General features: G+C 47.0%; 1 pseudogene; it reads right to left on the minus strand.

Annotated features, from left to right (window-relative positions):
* Positions 1 to 466: 466 nt before the first annotated feature.
* LOC119321680 lies at positions 467 to 3326 on the minus strand (annotated as a pseudogene).
* Positions 3327 to 6910: the final 3584 nt, after the last annotated feature.

Below are 6910 nucleotides of genomic sequence, written 5' to 3' on the forward strand. Positions count from 1 at the left end.
CGGTTCTACTTTTCTGTCCTGGAGCTGGTGAAGTGTTTCTGTTGGGTTTAGTCCCACATCGGTTGTGGGGGAAGACATAACACGACTTATAAGGGCGGGGGTGTCCCCTCCTAACAGGCTAGTCTTTTGGGGGGAGAGGGCCCAAGGCCTGTCATAAGTCGGTGTTGCTCTCCGGTTGGGCCTGGTTGACGCATGTGGGTCGGAAACGCTGATGATAGCGGACCCGGGATTGCGTAACAGTTTCTCTGAATTTTTACTTATCTTTGCTCAGTTGTAAGTAAGCCTGTGTTGGCCTACTTTGGTTTGTTACCTGTTGGTACAAGAAGCAAAACCTGAAAGATGCAAGTGTTCCTGGAAAAACATAACACTTGCTAACATGAAGAATTCTGCCTTGTGTTACAGCAATTTAATCTAACCTTCGCAGGGAGTTAACCAGTGATAATACAGTGATAAATGTACATACAGTTAATTTAATCCCCCCCAAGAGACAAAGCACACGTGTCACGCAAGTTAACCTACATATGCACTGTTTGCCTCATCATCTTTGAGAGTTCCTGACCGCCTGGCGTCCTTGGCTTCCGACGACTCCTCAGCGCCGCAGCTGCAGCTACTCGTGTTCAGGTTCGCGCCACAGACGACGCACAAGCCTTTGCAGGTGCTGCTGCAGAAGGCATCCAGCGTGATCTCCAGGTGGATGATGTCCCGGAGGTTCTTCGAGATGTCGATCTCCTTCTCCCCAGCCGGGAAATGCAGGCAGTCATCCCAGTCTATGTCTTCACGTCCTTGCTGCCAGTTATCGAAGGGAACTTGGTCCTGTCTTCCTCGTACACGGTGCCGAGGTCGATCACTTCGGGTTCCTCCACCAGGTCTTCTGTCAGCAGGAGAGAGAAGTTCGCGAAAATGCCTTCAGCAGCTGGCTCGGCACACCTGAAGAAGGAAGCATAATAATGGATTTAATGACCAATTACAGCCTTGCTAATAATGCTGTGGCGCAAACTAGTGACTACCTAGGTCAGATGTAGCTACATCACTCGGGGTATGAGATACTTATTCTACAAACCTTTCTTGAAGTTACATGAACCAATGTATCTCAACGTTTTACAGTTTAGATGAACCATAATTTTCACTGCTTATCAGATTTAGTGGCCAACTGCAGCCTTCTAATAATGCTGGGCCACAAATTACCCAAGTCAGGCATCAGTTGGGGTACTTTACAAACCTTTCCTGCAATTACTAGAACCAGGGTATATCTATGCTTTCACACTTGGTTGAACCATAGTTTTTACTGCTTATCATCTCTGTCAAATGCATCTGTACACATGTCACCTCCGACTGAAGGATCAGTAATGATGCTTTTGAGCTAAAGGAAATACCAGCACAAGTTATCTTGCTTGAAACAACTTAACACAAAATAACCATCATGTCAATGTTCAAGGCCGGAGGAAGACCATGCGGATTTCTCCTTGTAGCAAGATTATTATACATGCTGTCCTCCCTGAGTCCTAGCATGCCAGATTACCTTGGAACTAGCTAGTTCAAATGCTGTGGGCTGTACTGCATGTAAATGTCCAAGCTAAAATGGTTTTGGAACTGCAGCGACCGGGCAGTTGGCACAGATCAAGCACTGACGGCACAACGACCGACAACAGAGGGATGCAAGCCAGTCAGGCAGTGCTTGATCAGCTATTGCAGTTAGCACACAATTAGCAGGCAAGCAACAAAATTATGCTGTATACTGTTGTGCAGTAAAGAGTAGAATTAAAACTGGCTCTGGCTCTGGCTATGGCTCAAGAATTTCTTTCAGTTGGCTCTGAAATTTCAGTCCATGTTAAGGAAGCAACAAAGAGAAGGAAGCATGGTAATAATGGGTTTAAGAACCAACAACAACACTGTTAAGTTGTACCCTCAAATCGGCCAAGTCAAAATTCAGGCCATACACAGAATTAATTAATGCTAGTTTTATCAGGAGAAAAACTCTGTTGCGGTTCTTTCAAAAAGATTCACCTTTGTTGCAATTAACTAGAAGCAAAGTATTTCCATATTGAAAATTCCAGATTATAGTATCCCCCCTTAACAGCCAACAATGGATCTAATGACCAAAAAACAGCCTTGATAATAATGCTGTCCACGAATTAGCCACATCAGTTGCGGTAGGAGAAACTTATTCAACAAACCTTTATTGAAGTTCCTAGAACCCAAGTATCTCCATGCTTTACAATTAGTTGAACTATAATTTACTGCTTATCATCTCTGGCAAATGCATCATCAGTGCATGCCACCATGCCAGCTCCAACTGAAAGATCAGCATATATGATGCCTTTGAGCTAACAAAAAGGAAACAATACTCTACTAGATCTGTATAATGCCTGGAGAAAAATAGCACAGTGTATCCATGATGCCAGGGTTCAAGGAGGAATGGAAGGAAGACCATGGGATGCGAGTTTACCCATATAGCCACATTACCTTGGTCAAACGAGCTACAGTGGTTGTGAAATGTGGTAGGCTGTTTGTAGATGGGCAAGGGACATGGTTTCAGAAGCGCGGCGGCCCGGCGGATTAAGCAGCCACGCCGGTAACAACGGTGCGCGGTGGTGACAACAGGGCGGTACTGGTGATTCGGGCGGCGGATGATTGGTCATTGCTAAGCAGCTAGCGCGCAATCAGAGCTAGTACTTATGACGTGGTAGGATTCAGAATGGCGGTGTCAAGATTTTCTGAATTTGTGTCCATGGTGCATTGCAGACAGACATACATACAGCAACAGCAGATAAGATAAGACGAGAAGCAGCAGCAGGAGGGTGATGACGGTGCGCAGGATGCCGTCGAGCCGGAGCCGGGCCACGTCGACGGAGACGAGCACGGGCGTCGTCGTGGCCGTGTCCTCGGCGCTGCCCCGCGGTGGCCTGGGGCTGGCGATGCCCATGGCGGGAGTGCGGGGACGAGAGGTCGGCCAGGCCGAGGCGCTCCAGGGTGGTGGCGTACTCGACGTGCTGCGCCGTCGCGTCGCGCCGGTACACCACCGCGCCCTCCAACGGCGACGGGCCCTCATCCCCCTCCGCCTCCCCGTCGGCGAACCCCTCGAAGTCTTCCAGGTCGAGGGTGAGGAACCCGTCGTCGTCGTCGTCCTCTGGTTCGACGGCGAGGCGGCGGCCCCGGGTCCGCCGTCCAGCGGAGGAGGCGAGCGGGCGGAGCTGGAGCAGGGGGTGAAGGGGGCGGCGACGGGGCGGGGCGCGGCGGAGGAGAAGCAGGGGCGGGCAGTGGCAGTGGCAGCGCACGGCGGTGCCGACGCCGACGCCGACGCCGACGCCGGGCGGATAATACACCATCATCCTCTGCTTTTCACATTTGGTATTTAAAAGATATATAGTTAATTTATCAAATATACAATACGTTTGAAAATTAAAGTTTGATAGTGTTCAACATGCATGGAATATATGCAAAATTATCTGCAAAACGAACGTATTTGAAAAATGGTCAGTGTGTATTTTAACTCTTTTGTTTTTGCAAGAGAAATTTTCAATCTATTCATCAATCATGGCAGTACAGAGAACACAAGAGGTAATAAAAATTACAACCAGGTCAATGGACCATCTAGCGACGACTACGAGCACTAGAGCGAGCCGAAGGCGCGCCGCCGTCATCGCCCCTCCATCACCGGAGCCGGGCAAACCTTGTTGTAGTAGACGGTCGGAAAGTCGTCGTGTTAAGGCCCCAAAGGACCAGTACACCAGAGCAGTAACCATCGCCGATGAAGAGAGTTGTAGATCGGAAAGATCAAATCTAAAACCACATGAGCGAAGATGAACAAAAACTGGATCCAAATAGATCCACCGAAGACCAGCACCGACCGAATCACATGAGATCCGATGGGGATACACCTTCACACATCCTCCGACGACGCTATTCGCACCATCGGAACGGGGATAGGATGTGTATTTTAACTCCTTGAATTACTACAGTAACTATACTCGTACCTTAATTAGGAGTTAAAGTCCTAGCCAATGCCCCTCATTTCACCAAATATATTGGTGGATACAAATTCATATAAATTATGATAAGAGTTAGAAATGAACACATGTTGTAAAAATTGCCGTTGCTTAAAGAAATCTATCATGTTAGGGATAGACATTAACACAAGCCTTTCGTCCGTCAAGAGGAAATGACAGGCCAGGTGCGGCATGCATCGGTGAGCCGCTTCATTGGCTTCCCTATGTACAAAGCTCACATCTAATAAAACCTCCCAATAGCTCTTTGATTTCATGGCAAACGGCAGCAAAGGATGATCTCTCTGAACAATTAGAGTTGCACATTTTCACCATCTCCTTAGCATCACTCTCTATACAGATCCGGGTGTGACCCAAGTCTTTTGCTATTTGGATTCCATCCCAGATGGCTAGCAATTACATCATTTGAGCATTGGATGCAAAACGATACCATTGAGCCCGAGCTCTTATAAGCATGCCATCCACATCTCTGATCACCAGCCTATGCTACCGCCATCGGAATAATCAAGGAACGTGGCATCAACATTGATCTTAAGGATTCCCCTATCAGGAGGTACCCATTGAAATGTCTCCAACATTGCCGGAGGTTTAACTTCTTTGCCTATGGTTGTTAAATCAACAACATTATGCAGTGCCCAACGAACAGAAGCTTGCATTGGTCTTTCCTTCTTCCCATGGGTTCTATCATTTCTCTCCGACCAAACCGCCCAGCAACCACAATGGACATTACATATGAATTGATCAGGCCTAGCTTGCCCTCAATCAAGACTGATGCCCAAGTTTGCGGGTGTAGCTCTGGAATTTTAATGTGCGCAAACTCTTTCATTTCTTTCCAGAAGAGCCTTGCCCAGGTACACTGAAAGAGAGCATGGTCCTCCTTACCACACAATTCACAGAAAGGTAATTTCTCTATGTGTCTTCTCAACAGAACGGACCAACAGGAAACAAATTCCTTTATGACTCGCCACCAGAAATTCTTTACTTTAGATGGTACAACTATTTTCCACAACTTATAGTACTGAAACTAATGGTTAGCAAGATCTGATGTACTAGCAAACTACTTATTGTACTGTTGAAACTAAAATAAAATTATGAAACCCCTAAATGGAGTAATTAATTTGCACCAAAATAGAAAAAACATTATATTTGAAACTGAAATTTTGATTTGACTTGCAAGAATGAGAATATATCCAGAGACACTTGATGTTAACGTTATCGAAGGTGTGGAGAGAGACGAGCGAATATTGAAGGGGATGGTTGGAGTTGGTTGTTTCATCTCATAAGCAGCCAATTTAGATTTGGCTCCACTTCTGTTGTTTCTTGTCAAGATAATAAAAGCCAAGTGTGTATCTGTTTCTCTCCGACCAAACCAATAGATACAAGTAAATAATACTCGTATCATGGCAAGCTACATGTGTAACCGTATAAGATACAAAAGTAATCAAACAAAGCGTCCTCTAAAAAAGGGGGCATGCTTTGCAGGCTGCTTTCAGCAAGATGAATACACATGCAGATGTTTCATCCGTCGGAATCTTTTGACATTATTTTCGCTGCACCAACACATTAACTAGTTGCATTTTTCATGTGAATGTCTGGCAACACCGATTGGCTGCCGAAAAGTAGCACTCAAAGGGAAGGAAAATTATATTCAAATTTAGTATTCTACAGATCTAACATCAATTAATAGGAGCAGGTAGCAGAATGGAAAACTCTTAACTGACCCCAAGCCCATACAACTCGTGACAAAAGTTGCCATCTTCAAATATACATAACATTTTTTTAGTAAGACAATACAAAAGCAGACGCTCATGTGCACACACATGAATTTTTCGTATGAACCCACACACACGCTACCCTTATGAGCCCTTTTGAGAGACTGAGCCGATACATCTTAAAATTAACGAAGTCATGACAGACGCCTTGCTGGTAGTCAACAGAAACATTGTTTCTCACAAAACGGGCATCACCAAAAAATCTAAAATAAAATTTAAAAAATGCGAGCACCACTGTCAAATTTATAATTTAATCCTTGGAGGGTTGGTTCAACCCACAAAGAACCCAACGATAGGACATGTTATGTTGCATGTATATTGTTTCTTGTACATCAAGCCCATCTCTCTAGTTTCCTTGTATAGATTGAAGTGGCCCACCTTGTATATCATATACATCGTGCACATAGCACATGATCAATACATTGTGCAATTTCAATATCTACATGGTATCAATTACCAAGTTCTAACCCTAGCTTCCACACCCGTGCCGCCGCCACACTACCTGCTGTCGCCGCGCCCTCTGCCCTAGCGCCTCCGCCGCATCTCCCTGCTGCCGCTGCCGCGCTACTCCCACCCCACCGCCGTCGCATCCCATTGCCGCCGCCGGACCCTCTGCCCTAGCGCCGCTGCCGCATCTCCCTGCTGCCGTTGCCGCGCTACTGCCACCCCGCCGCCTTCGCATCCATTGCCGTCGTCGTGACCTCCTCTCTACGCCGCAACCACTATCTTCTGTCGCCGCCGCGTTCCCTTATTCAAACTCCGCCGCCACCCTCCCTAGTCGTTGTGTCCTCCCTCTCCCCATCCAAACCTTAGCCCGTGCCACCATGTTCTCCTCCCACTCCTCGCTGTCCGGAGATAGCAACCCGTTCGCCAGTCCCGACCCGTCCGCCGCCGCCGACATTCGTGACCTAAACATCTATGGACAGGTCCCGGTTCGTCTTGATCAAGCCGAGTTCACCTAATACGCATGGAAGTCTTACTTCTCCCTTGTGTTCCGAGAGTACAACCTCATCGATCACGTGGACGGTTCCATTGACTCGAGCCTCGTGCCCGCTGATCACAAGTGGTCCACCATCGACGTCACGCTCATCCGGTGGCTTTATCTCACCATCTCGAAGGACCTATTTCACACGG

Source organism: Triticum dicoccoides, chromosome 6B (genome assembly GCF_002162155.2).
Source record: "Triticum dicoccoides isolate Atlit2015 ecotype Zavitan chromosome 6B, WEW_v2.0, whole genome shotgun sequence".
Classification (NCBI taxonomy): domain Eukaryota; kingdom Viridiplantae; phylum Streptophyta; class Magnoliopsida; order Poales; family Poaceae; genus Triticum; species Triticum dicoccoides.